Consider the following 15,253-nt stretch of genomic DNA (forward strand, 5'->3'; position numbering starts at 1 on the left):
AACTAGCACCGGGCTCCACTAGCCAGGGAGGTGATGCCGCAGCCGGGGGACACTTTTATACAGGTCCCTGCGGCCGCAGCATCACACACCCCCAACTAGTCACCCCTGGCCGGGGTTCCCTGGGTGGTTGGGGACCCATTAAATAAAGGCCCCCCCCACCCCCAGGCACCCAAGGGCCAGAGGTGAAGCCCGAGGCTGTCCCCAGCACCCCTGGGCGGTGGGTGCCGGGCTGATAGTCAAAATTGTGTCAAAAAGAATATTGTCTTTTGCTGTGGAACTACAAGTCCCAGCAAGCCTCCCCACATGCTGGTACTTGGAGAACCACAAGTACCAGCATGCAGAGAATTAAATGGCCTGCTGGTACCTATAGTTCCACAACAAAAGAAATACCCCAAGAAAGACAAAACACACACACCGTGAAGGTAAAAGTTTATTGACACACACACCAACACACTCGCACATACTTACCTAGTGTCCCACGCAGCCCCTCGGTCCTCTTGTCCATGTAGAATCCATAGGTTCACTGGAAAAAAATGGCAACAAAAATCAGCCACAGAGCAGAAATGCACTGTTTTAAAAATGGCTGACAGTCGAAAAAGACACTCCCCCCAACCCTGTAATGCCATCCCACTATTATAATGAGATAGTCAAAATCTGACATAAGCCGAAATCTCACATAAGCCAAAATCTCACATAAGCCAAAATCTTAAGCACACAAACACAGATCTCAAGAAAAGTTAGTCAAAATCTGTCCTATCTGGCCTCCGGGGAGTTCAAGGGAAATCTCAAGAAAAAATAGGACATAGCAAAGATCTCACCGTGTGTACACACCTTAAGAATACAAAGTTCAACCACATCACTACGTGTAACATATGAACCTGATCATTTAGAAAAGTGTGCCTGGAAACTATTTCAAAATCTTGGCCACTATTTATTGCAATTTTTTCCCCTCTAGCTATCATAGCTTTAAACATGTTAGTAGGGTCCCATAGGCTTGGGCCCCACCTGTGTAACTGTAACATCCATTCTGTACTTCCATATATTGCTAACTAAAGGGACTATAAATAGTAAAGTCATCTGTTCATTTCATCACACGTCTGATTCCAGGTTCTCAGTCCAGCTCTCACAACACTCTAACTCCACAGAGATTAACAGTATATCTCAGAAATTCCAGGACCCCACCCAGAACAGATGAAGGCAGACTGAGTGATGCGTGGATGGGAAATTTCATTTCATTCACTGGACTCAGTATAATAGGAGTACGTCAGCTGTTAAAATTATCTATGTTTAGTTATGTCTGGAGTCATCCTTCAGTTTCACTTTATTCTACTCGAGCCATTCTCTCTATCACACCTTGTCCTAGGCTGCTTCATACTTAACACACATTGGGGGTCATTCCGAGTTGATCGCTCGCTAGCAGTTTTTAGCAGCCGTGCAAACGCTATGCCGCCGCCCATTGGGAGTGTATTTTAGCTTAGCAGAAGTGCGAACGGTTGAATCGCAGAGCGCTTGCAAAAAATGTTTGTGTCAAAACCTACTCAGCGCTTGCGATCACTACAGACTATTCAGTTCCGGATATGACGTCACACACCCGCCCCGTGTTCGCCCAGCCGCGCCTGCATTTTCCTTGGCATGCCTGCGTTTTTCCGAACACTCCCTGAAAATGGTCATTTGCCACCCAGAAACGCCCACTTCATGTCAATCACTCTACGGCAACCAGTGCGACTGAAATGCATCGCTAGACCCTGTGCAAAACTGCATCGTTCGTTGTGCCCGTACGTCACGTGTGCGCATTGCACCGCATACGCATGCGCAGAACTGCCATTTTTTAGCCTGATCGCTGCACTGCGAACAAATGCAGTTAGGGATCAACTCGGAATGACCCCCTATGAACATTTACTTAGCATGATAGAAAAATGCTCTTGAAATGATTCATAAATAATTTCATGGCGGATTAGAAGTTTATTACGCGGGGTGTGATTCAGCATAGCCTTGTCCCCTTCCTCACTCTGATTGGTGTATGACCCCTGACCAATCAGCATGCTTATGTGACCACACACCACACGGCTGTAGCTGAGAAGCAGCAGAGGATGATGCACAGTTTCTCTGATGTACTGTATTTAGAACACAATCAGAGCGGACACGCAGGAGACACCCAGGGCGATGTACATGAATGCACACATTACTGAGAAGTATGACAGAGCAACATCACAGATTTTCTCACTCACCTCTATGGGCTGCAAAAGAAAGTCTCTGATGCTTGTGATCTAATGTCAGCAAATTGTGACCATCGCTTTTTATTGAATTGCCCCCTTTGTCTGCCTCTCAGCCGCCAGACACGTCCATATACAGTAGTGTACAATCTCAGGCAACTCTGTCCTGATAGGCCACACCCCTGGATCCACATTTGATTGATTTTGAGGCTATTAAGAACTTAAAAGGGACCAATGTACAGTTGACTGAAAACTGCTATTGCTAGAATATTGGGCCTAATTCTGAGTTGATCACAGCAGGAAATTGTTTAGCAGTTGGCTAAAACCATGTGCACTGCAGGGGGGGGGGGGGGGGGGCAGATATAACATGTGCAGAGAGAGTTAGATTTGGGTGAGGTGTATTCAAACTGAAATCTAAATTGCAGTGTAAAAATAAAGCAGCCAGTACACAGAACAGAAACAAAATAATCCACCAAAATCTAACTCTCTCTACAAATGTTATATCTGCCACACCTGCTGTGCACATGGTTTTGCCCAATTGCTAACAAACTTGCTGCTGCGATCAACTCAGAATTACCCCCATTGAGCAAAGAACTGTGATAAAACATTTCATCATAATTGGTTATGTTGGATAACGAAAATCAGCATTTCTTATACGTTTGAAATGATGAACAAAGTTTCACTTGTAAGCTATTTTGGACAAGGCGACTTCTACTTTCTATTTCAATCACCGTGGCTTGTGCAATCACACAACTGTTCCGCCTGGTTTGCATGGTCATGTGAAGATTAAATGTGCTGTACGATTACAAATGAGATACACAGATTACTCTGCTCTGTCTTCTAGTGAATGACTCTCATTGTGTGTATTCTGCCCGTCACACTACTATATGCCGATGTGCCACTTTAGTAAACTATAGTAACAAAACTGTCTATTGCGGTCAAAGTGTTTCATGATCTTGCAGCGCAGCAGCACACATACATTTTTCACTGCAGACATGCAATCCTCAGTCAATTAAAAATCTTCTCATATTTTGGGGATTATAAAGAATTTGTCATATTTTAAAGTCATACAGTAATTAAAACACATGTGCCTGTATACAGGCCAGAGATCTCTAACTGATTGACCTGATGTAGATGACTGCAAGCTATTCTTTACATGGGTGTAGCATGGTATGCCGGCGTCCGGGATCCCGGCAGACAGCATACCGGCGCCAGGATCTCGACTGCCAGCATACCGATAGCTGGGCGAGCGTAAATGAGCCCCTAGCGGGCTTGCTGCACTCGCCACACTGAGGGCACGGTAGCGCGTTATCACTCTATTTACCCTCCCTCCAGGGGGGTCATGGAAATAGTTGTCGGTATGCCGGGTGTCGGGATTCAGGCGCCGGTATACTGAGTGCCGGGATCCCAACAGCCGGCATACTGAATACCACCCCTTTACACCAGTGGTTCTTAAACTGTGTGCCGTGGCACTCTGGTGTGCCGCAGGACACTTGCAGGAGTGCCTCAGGTTGGTGGTCTAGGACCAATTCAAAGTATTTATTGTCAATGTAATAGGCAAAACCAGTGCTTGTGGCTGCCAATCATAAAATATGAAGCAAATCTTGTCCCACACACATAATTGAACCTAAGGATGACATATAAACATAATTTACTTAATTTCATATATTTTTTAAAATTTCACAATAAGAAACTTTTGGCCTAGAGGTGCCGTGAAAAAAATTCTGATACTCTAGGGCGCCGTGATTCAAAAAAGTTTGGGAACCACTGCTCTACACTGTTATTTAACTCGCCTCCCTCTCCCCAGATACAAAATGGTATGTTTTGCTTCTTTTTTAAACTACTACAGCTCCATCTGTCTCCTCTTGTCCCAGCATGGAATCAGACAAATGTAAGGTGGTCCTATCACCTTAGTATTATTATGGTGTTATTCTGGTAGCCAGGAAATGACATCATCTTATCACATTTCCCATATGTGTGATCATTTAGACCTATGCTTATGATTCATACTGTAGGATGATAGCATTGAAGATTGTTATTGTAACATTATTTCTCATGCCTTGGATCATTGCTTAGTTTTTATGACGGGAGGATATGACCTAGTATGAAATTTAAGTGGGGAGGTGGGCTATGAAATGAATGAAAATTAATAACCTAAGTTTATTTTACTAAAACTTCTAAAAAAGAACAGAGAAATTGTAGCAGCCAATCAGATTCTAGATATCATTTTCTACAATGTATATGATAAATTATATCTAGAAATGGATTGGTGACTTATGACAATGGGGGTCATTCCGAGTTGTTCGCTCATTATTTTTTTATCGCAACGGAGCGATTAGTCGCTAATGCGCATGCGCAATGTCCGCAGTGCGACTGCACCAAGTAAATTTGCTATGCAGTTAGGTATTTTACTCACGGCATTACAAGGTTTTTTCTTCGTTCTGGTGATCGTAATGTGATTGACAGGAAGTGGGTGTTTCTGGGCGAAAACTGTCCGTTTTATGGGTGTGTGCGAAAAAACGCTACCGTTTCTGGGAAAAACGCGGGAGTGGCTGGAGAAACGGAGGAGTGTCTGGGCGAACGCTGGGTGTGTTTGTGACGTCAAACAAGGAACGACAAGCACTGAACTGATCGCACTGGAAGAGTAAGTCTCGAGCTACTCAGAAACTGCACAGAGAAGTCTTTTCGCAATATTGCGAATCTTTTGTTCGCAATTTTGCTAAGCTAAGATTCACTCCCAGAAGGCGGCGGCTTAGCGTGTGCAAAGCTGCTAAAAGCAGCTTGCGAGCGAAAAACTCGGAATGAGCACCAATATCTACATTATTACTGCATTTGTTCCAGTGCTGTAACAAGACATTTTAGCGCTGTGTGAAGAAACAGCATCGGCACCCCCCCCCCCCCCCCCCTTCACCTACCCATACTTAAAATAGGGCAAGGGCGCACTACAAAAATGTAGGGGCATGGCTTAATGGAGAAGGGGTGTGACCAAAAAACAATACCAATTCATATTACGTTGCACATTAGTCTCCATTCTTCAAATTATGTGTCACTTACACACATTACGCCAGGTAGCGCCCCTGTCACACATTATTCCAGGTAGAGTCCCTATCACACATTACGCCAGGTAGTGCCCCCTCTTACACATTACGGCAGGTAGAGCCCCCATTTACACATTACGGCAGGTAGAGCCCCCTCTTACACATTACGGTAGGCAGAGTTAAGGCGGGGGCCGCATCTGAAGTCAAATGAGGGGTTACAAATTTAATAGGCTTCTGGTGGATTGGAAAAAAAAGGGCACCATGATCCAAACCAGTTGTGATCTAAGGCATATTACATTGCAATAATAAGAAACAGAATATATATTCTAAGACCTTAATATCAAGCCCAAGAGATATACTGCACTTCTACACCGTTAACAGTGTAAATTTAAACACAAAATATATAAACATAAAAATAAAAATTGGCTAAAAATACAGATAAAGGTGAAAGAAAACAGTATAGAACTTCACCTTATGGAAGACCTGGCAGATTTGTCCCAGTAGCAGCGCCCGCACTGTGGTGCTCACGACAGCTGGCGCCCAGCTGCAAATGGTTATATCTGGAGGAGTTATGCCTCTGCCCCCGCCCAAAGGCTCTTCACTGTGATGGGCACTGTGGAGGTGCGCTGGTTGGGAGAGACGTCATCACGTCTCTCCCTGAACACACGGCAAGGGGCAGAGCATTCGGGGAGAAGCTGCAGCGCTACTTTGTATGTAATGGTGAGCTCGGCAGAGAAGGATCCTAGCGCACCACTACATGAGGGACAACGGCAGCGTTGCAGCTAATGGCGGCGGGTGGCAGTGTGGTGGGAAGCGGCCCTGCGGGTGCTGCCAGGTGCACCCACAGTGCACATGCACTGTGGGCAAGGCACCACTGACACACTGCTAGTTACGGCTCTGATTTGTTCCCTGAAGTGTGTGGAGATGACCGGTGCTCTGGAAGAGTAGGCACGTATGATGTGTTCCCAATTGTAAAGCCCTGTATAGTATGCTGTTGCCTTATAAACAAATGTTAATAAAATATTAATGGTCTAAAATATAAGAATATGGGCCAGATGTACTAAGCCTTAAAAAGTGATAAAATGGAGAGGTGATAAAGTACCAGCCAGTCAGCTCCTGTCATTTTTCAAACACAGCCTGTGACATGGCAGTTCGGAGCTGATTGGCTGGTACTTTTATCACTCTCCACTTTATCACTCTTGAAGGCTTAGTATATCTCCCCCTAAGTCACAGTGTATTGGTATAAAAGACAAAGTGGATTGGAACGTCCCCTACTTTGCTAAGTTTAATGGAGGCACAGAGTTTACATGAATGCTGTTGCTTATTTAATTTTGGATTGTGGTGAATTCTAACTTATTCTATTGTACAGTAAATCTAGCACTGGCTTACATATCTGCCCTTCTAGTTCTGCTCATTGTGGCTGACAATTGCATGAAATAGTATGAACACATAAATATGATTTATTCTCTGTTGCCCAGCACTGAGAGCCTGCTGCACATAATATCTGCTCACACTAACAAGAGGCCAGCTTCATGCTATGAACAGCCTCACTCTTTCCACTCAATCTGGCCTTTTTTCCACTCTTTTTTCCCAGTTGCAAAAGAGTAATAGGAGCGCAAACCAAAATAGGTCACTTCTGCTGATTCTGGAATATTACGAATCGATAAACTCCTGCAGGTCTGATGTGACTTATTCTGTGATCAAAGACTCTGAATGGCCTCCATCAAAATATGAAACTTTGTGAAGGGAGATGCAAAGACTGTAGGGCCATACAAGTATACCGATAGATACATACACGCACGTGCGCGCACACACACACACACACACACACACACACACACACACACACACACACACACACACACACACACATGCACGAACAGAGATCAACAGCTCCAATTAATTCAAGTTTATTCTTAAATAAATACGTTTGTTTACCAGATTATTTAGGACACCAGTGGCACATGCAGGGTCAGACTGGCCCACAGCGATACTGGGGAAATCCCTGCTTGGTTCCACTGTCTCAGGGCCCGTCCTCTTTCCTATAATGTCATATTCCATACAGTGCACTCAAATTTGACATTGTAACTTTTTTATAGGGTCAGTTAAAGGGTTCTTAATGGCTGTCCAAGCCTCTGTGAGGACTGGTCTCACCTTGTTTTTATTGGCTACACCTATTAAGCATGGACTCCTACCATTGTTTATTGAAAGTATGCTTTGAGAGCCGCACCTACAACACTACTATCTACTCCCTTGTGAGGGCACCAGCATCAGCTAAGTGATTTGTGTGGAGTGCCAGACTCCCGGACACACAGATTGTCTATGGACCACAAGACTACAAGGATCAGGAGAGAAACTCCAGCTTAAAGGAGCTTTTACATCTGGGATTGAACTACTTAGTTTGGAACACTATGAACTTCATGATACCCAGTACAGATATCAGTTCAACTGTCTATTTCCCCCAAAAGGGTTTGGATCTTCAAAGAGAACACTACACCTACCAGAATTTTCATTTATACAATATATCAGTGCCCCAAAAAGGAATTTCCAACTGGAGTCCCAATCGACTCCAATTGGAATCTCCCAATCTAATAGCTAAAGGCCCTTTTAAAGCCAAATAAGTTTTGGATATTGGTTTCCAAAAGCAGCCTCTACTAGAGGAAAACAGCATAAACTAACTGATTCCTAACTTTTTAAAACACCCCTGATCAAGTCGCTATCGACAAAATGCGCTGGGTGACAAGGAATTTGGGATTACTAAAGCTAACAAAGTGCTTTGCCTATATTCAAACACACATCATTAATTAAGGAAAAGCTATATATTAATGGAATATACTGATTGTAAATTCTATTGTTTTTAAAGTTGAATGTTGTTAAAGAAGTATGTTTTAAATAAATTGAAGTTCTTCAGTCTAATGCTATTTGGTTGTACTCAAGAATACTGATCTGTACCTAATGTTATCTGTTACCAGCTAAATTGAAACAATTTAATAGGCGCCCCTGTAGATACACCTATCCTATTCATAGTATGTATGTATGTATGTGTATATATATATATATATATATATATATTGCAAGAATTGGTGAAAACAAGCGCCCAAGAGTGTGATTATTAAAATCAGGGAAAATGAAGGTATAGAGGAACGGATGATAAGGATCGGTTTAAAACACTTATCTGGTAGGTAGAGACTTGACTCAAGCAGTACTCTTTTTGTGGATTAAGAACATGCGGATAAAACAGAAGAAAACTAACATAGTGTGTACCGTTTATGTTACGTATTATGTTACTGCTTAGTTTCACAGGCCTAATTAGGGAACTAGCTTATTCCCACAAAATATAAATTTGCAGCCTGAGCAGTATATATATTAAAAATACAAAAAAATTTTTAATAACATAATCACATAAAAACACACATAAAAATAGCTGTATAGCATGCGTACAGAATAAAAATTATATCAGGCTTATCTGTCCATGTAAATGACTGAAATGCATGCGTACAGGATTTAAAATTATTTTAGGCTTATCTGTCCATAAAGAGGAGATGTCTGCAGGTACTCCCAACGCGTTTCGTCCGTCAGCAACAGGACTTCATCAAGGGGATGACCACACTGAGCAAGTATTGCTCTATTTATGCCCAAAAGGAGGAAATTAGTAATGACATCACTTCCTGTGATTGTCATTAATTTAGTTGGAGAAAGACGATATATCTATGATCTAATTTGCACTCAAAACAGTGGTAATTAGATAGAAATATAATTAGAGTAAGAAAGGACCGAAAATTTTATGGAAAACATGAATAGAAAGTGTATTAACATCTATTGCCGTCGGAAATGGTGGTGGAACGCATGTGGAACGCATGCGTCATTTCCGGCCGGCGTTGTGTACTTCTAAATAGTGAAAGATTCACTGTATAAGGAGTAGAAATAAGGAAGCAGATCAGGATGTGAACCAGTAGTGTGTTTAGAACATGTGGGGAAGAGGAGAAGGAGGATAGCGGTGGCGTGCACCGCCACAGCACTTACGTCACATCCGTGGGAAACACGGAAGTGAGTGCATTAGGGAGGTGGAACGCACCGCCATTAAGTTGGAAGGAGAATAGGACTTAGCGGTGAAACGCACCGCCATGCAGATGACGTCACTTCCGTAAGAGATGCGGAAGTGAGAGACGTTTATGTCAATTATGGTGGAACGCACCGCAATTGACTATCAGTGCTGTTAATAGCGCTGTGGAGCGCATAGCCAAGAGTGAAAAATACTAATAGAGAGTGATTAGCGAGACCATTAAAATTAGCCAATTAATCTTGTGGTTGACGGAATGTGCAAAGTGTCATAGATTATATGTATGTATATATACACATGCATGTATATATGTGTAAATATATAAATACATATTTCTCGTGAGTGATGAAGATTTAAAGTGACAGTGCCCTGGGATATATCATTAGATTTAAAGTGGCAGTGCTGTATTTATTATTAGTTTATTTTGAGTGCAGATGGATGTTATTAAAAATAATTATTAATAATTATGTAATTATATATATATATACATACATACAGATAATCCAGCACTCCTTGTGGCTCAAGAGGTGGTTGACTTTTTTGCCTTCCTTACAGTGGCGTAACTAGAAATTTTTCTCCCCCAAGCCAAAAAATTCTTTGGCGCCCCCCCCCCCCCCACCCCCACCCGCCGCATAATTGGGAGCAAGAAAGGGATAAATATGCGCGCGCCTTTGGCGCGCGCTGCAAAAAAGGGGCGTGGTTTTGTTGGAATGGGCGTGGTTTCTCATAAAGGGGCGTGGTATTGCAGGAAAAGACTACCTTATACCCCAGTTTTGCAACCTGCACGCCCAGACGTTAGCCACCACAGGAAAGAAAAATAATCCTGATTCATGCCCCTTACATTATTTGTCATTTTTCCTCCTTATAGTAATGCCCAGTATACATTATGCCACATACTGCAATGGCCCTTAGACATTATTCCACACACAATAATGCACATGACACATTATGCCACACACCATAATGCCCCCGACACATTATGCCACACACCGTAATGCCTGTGACACATTATGCCACACACCGTAATGCCTGTGACACATTATGCCACACACCGTAATGCCCCCGACACATTATGACAGGAATCGCAATGCCCGTTATACATTATGCTACACACTGCAATGCCCCTGATACATTATAGCACATACAATGCCTGTGACACATTATGACACACACCGCAATGACCTTGAGACATTATACCACAATGCCCGTGATATAGTATACCATACACCGTAATGCCTGTGACACATACCGCAATGCCCTGCCCGTTATACCCTATGCCACACACCGCAATGCCCGTTATGTATTATGCCACACTGCAATGACCCTGAGACATTATACCACAATGCCCGTGATATAGTATACCACACACCATAATGCCTGACACATTATGACACACACCGCAATGTCCGTGATACATTATGCCACACACTGCAATGACCCTGAGACATTATACCACATATCACAATGCCCGCGATATAGTATACCATACACCGTAATGCCTGTGACACATTATGACACACACCGCAATGTCCGTGATACATTATGCCACACACTGCAATGACCCTGAGACATTATACCACATATCACAATGCCCGCGATATAGTATACCATACACCGTAATGCCTGTGACACATTATGACACACACCGCAATGTCCGTGATACATTATGCCACACACCGTAATGCCCATTACACATTAAGTCCTACAGTAAGGCTTCTAATTACTTTTCAATTACCTTCTCGTTGTCAGGGGTTTCATGCACTGGGTGTCATGCTCGTTGCCAGGTGTTTCATGCACTGGGTGTCATGCTCGTTGTCAGGTGTTTCATGCACTGGGTGTCATGCTCGTTGCTAGGAGGTAGTCCTTGTTGCTAGGGCTGTGCTCCCAGTGCCACATATGACCCCAGTGCCAGATATTCCCCCACGGTGCCAGGTACTCACATGCCCCCGGTGCCAAATATAGCCCCCCCCCATGTGCCAGGTACACATATACCCCCCCCCCAGTGCCACATATGCCCCCAGTGCCAGATATTCCCCCCCAGTGCCACATATGCCCCCAGTGCCAGATATTCCCCCCCGTGCTAGATATGCCGCCAGTGCCATATATTCCCCCCCAGTGCCACATATGCCCCCAGTGCCAGATATTCCCCCAGTGCCAGATATCCCCCCTAGTGCCAGACATCCCCCCCCAGTGCCATATATGCCCCAGTGCCAGACATCCCCCCCAGTGCCAGATATCCCCCCCAGTGCCAGACATCCCCCCCCCCAGTGCCATATATGCCCCAGTGCCAGACATCCCCCCCCAGTGCCATATATGCCCCAGTGCCAGACATCCCCCCCCCCCAGTGCCAGATATCCCCCCCAGTGCCAGACATCCCCCCCCAGTGCCATATATGCCCCAGTGCCAGATATCCCCCCTAGTGCCAGACATCTCCCCCCCAGTGCCAGATATCCCCCCCAGTGCCAGACATCCCCCCCCCAGTGCCAGACATCCCCCCCCCCAGTGCCAGATATCCCCCCCCCAGTGCCATATATGCCCCAGTGCCAGATATCCCCCCTAGTGCCAGACATCTCCCCCCCAGTGCCATATATGCCCCAGTGCCAGACATCCCCCCCCCAGTGCCAGATATTCCCCCCAGTGCCGCCGTCGCCGCTTATTGGAGGGACACGGAGGGCACAGATCGCCTCTCCTGTGTCCCTCCTGCTGCATCATCTCCGGCGGCCGCGGGTCTAATAGGGGGAAGTGCCGTCCGTGAGCCAATTAGAGCTCACGGACGGCACTTCCCCCTATTAGACCCGCGGCCGCCGGAGATGATGCAGGAGGGACACAGGAGAGGCACACGCTGTGCCGTCCGTGTCCCTCCAACAAGCGGCGGCGGGAAGGAGAAAGCAGACTGACATGCGGGCGCTCGTCCGCATGTCAGTCTGCTGTAATCAGTGGCGCCCCCGCAGCCCCTCGCCCCCAAGCCACCACGAGGACTGCGGGGGCAGTAGTTACGCCACTGCTTCCTTAGGAGAAAAATGCACCCCAGGGGATTCCAGTACAGAAGGGAGTATTTGAGATGAGGCTTGAGTATAGTGTATTTGTGTGTTTTTTGATAGGATGGGGAGATCTACCCTGAACTAATGACTAAAACACCTTCTTTTACCTGCATTTAAAGTCTCAGTGTACCGCCTTTTGCCTTCTCTCTCTCCCTCTCTCTATAATAGAAGAAAAACAAAGCGGCACTCAAAGGACTACAAACAAAAGAATAATCAGACAACTGTGTCAAAGTGCTTGTTTGATTTATTTATTGCTCTATATAATATAAATACTGTATATACAATTAAATATGTATATAAATAGCTGCAGGCCACAATAAGCACATTATATTTTTGTGCTGGCACAAACACAACAGCATATACTCATTAACAAATCAACAAATCAATAGATGTTATTCAGCACTATGGACCCACAAATCTATACAAAGACATTTATCAGATGCTGTTATTCATTACAGTACGATTATCTCTGTATTAACTATTGATCTCTTGTAATTGCTAATTACATTTATTACATTTATTTTTGTTTGTGTATACTGTATATACTGTATACAGTCTGTGTCTGGACAGTGTTATTAATAAATATTAAGGGCTAAATTTACTTAAAAGTGGTGGTGTCAGATTCTGGATATCATTTATCTGGTACATTGTACAGTTTAGTTGGTGCCTACGGGCAATTACCCTACACACTTCAGTAAATTTACCCCAATGTTGCATTTACCATGTACATTACTATTACATGCTAGCATAAAATAAAAATGCAGAAACAAAAGTAGAAAACACCAGCACTGATACAATCAAGCAGACCAAATGGAAATAGAGCCACATCCCTTATATTGGTAGAAGACATTCTTCTGTGTCTTTATGAAACTGGTTTTCCACATTGATCAACCTCTCATAAACGTCCAAAACTCTACTCCCCTCCACACTTTCCTTTAGTCAATAATTCTCAGAAAACTGTGTTTATATACCCAAAGGTATATATAGTATAATCCGTTTAATCAAAAAATATTAAAACATCATAAAACATAAAAAAAAACACATGGACATTAATTTATCAATTATTGCTCTCTCATAATCAGCCCCAAAAAGAATCTCAGAAACTGACCTGGGAACGTGATGTCGGTAAGACTTTGACCCCAGAGGAGTGGTCCGAAATCAAACTGGTATTCACTAAAAACTCTATTTCCATATGAGAAGAATATAGAAGAATTCCTATAAACTCTATATACCCCACAGCCTCAGAACAGTGTTGGCGACTGTGAGGACAGAGAGGTGCATTTGGTGGGCCTGTCCATATACCCACCCCTTCTAGATGGAGCTTTGCGTTCTCAATAAATCCATAACTGGGAAATTAATCCCAGATACCTCTTTTACTTACTGCTGTCTAGCCCAATTCCTTGTATCCCATGCCCATCTCAAAAACTGATCAAACACATATTGAGCGCAGCTAAATGCCACATTGCGTCACATTGGAAATCGTCTATGCTTATTTAAGGGAGGAAGTAGTCTATGACCGATTAAAAAAATTAAGATAAATAAATAACTTGGTCCTGACGGAATTCACCCAAGGGTTCTCATGTAACTACACTCCGAACTAACAAGACCGCTATATTTGATTTTCAAGGACTCACTTACATCAGGCATGGTTCCCAAAGACTGGCGTATAGCGGAAATAGTGCCGATATTCAAAAGGTAAGTAAATCTGAACCAGGTAACTATAGACCAGTTATTCTTACATCTATAATGGGGAAATTACTGGAAGGTATTTTAAGGGATAGTATACAGAGGTTCCTTGAAGCCAATAAGATTATTAATAGGAACCAACATGGATTTGTGAAGGATAGATCATGTCAAACAAACTCACTAGGCTTTTATGAAACAGTTAGTGCGAACCTAGATCAGGGTAAGGAGGTGGATGTAATCTTTTTGGACTTTGCTAAAGCCTTTGACACAGTACCACACATGAGTCTTATCTATAAGTTACAAGAAATAGGGCTAGGGAGCAAAATATGCACTTGGGTGACAAATTGGTTATATAATAGGGAGCAGCGAGATGTGGTAAATGGAACTTCCTCCCTTTTGCCTCCAAACTACTTGATCATATTGTCTGCAACCACCTTACTTCCTTCCTTCCCTCACACTCACTGCTTGACCACGGTTTCCGTCCTCTACACTCCACTGAAACTGCCCTTACAAAAGTTTGCAATGACCTCCATGCTGCTAAATCTAAGGGACACTACTTTCTACTTCTTGATCTCTCTGCTACTTTTGACACTGTGGACCACCCTCTCCTACTGCAAATCCTTCACTCCATTGGTCTGCATGATACTGCTCTCTCTTGGCTGTCTTCCTACCTCTCTGACCGTTCTTTCTCTGTCTCCTCTGACTCCACCTCCCGCTCACTTCCACTAACTGTAGGTGTACCCCAAGGTTCTGCCCTTGGTCCTCTTCTTTTCTCTCTCTATACGTTCTCACTAGGTAAGCTCATTAGTTCTTCTGGTTTCCAATAACATCTCTATGCTGATGACACTCAAATCTATCTTTCCTCAAATCTATCTTTCCTCTCCAGACCTCTCCCCTGCGAGATATCTCACTCGCATCTCCAACTGTCTCTCTGCTATCTCTGTTTGGATGTCCCAGTGCTTTCTTAAACGTAACATGTCTAATACCGAGCTGATCTGATCATCTTCCCTCCCTCCCGCATAACCTCACCTCTTACAATCTCATTATCTATTGATGCCACTACTATTAGTTATTTATTATTTATTATCAGTTTTTTATATAGCGCACACATATTCCGTAGCGCTTTACAGAGAATATTTGGTCATTCACATCAGTCCCTGCCCCAGTGGAGCTTACAATCTATATTTCCTATCACATGTACAAACACACACATTC

This window comes from Pseudophryne corroboree, chromosome 1 (assembly GCF_028390025.1).
Source record: "Pseudophryne corroboree isolate aPseCor3 chromosome 1, aPseCor3.hap2, whole genome shotgun sequence".
Classification (NCBI taxonomy): domain Eukaryota; kingdom Metazoa; phylum Chordata; class Amphibia; order Anura; family Myobatrachidae; genus Pseudophryne; species Pseudophryne corroboree.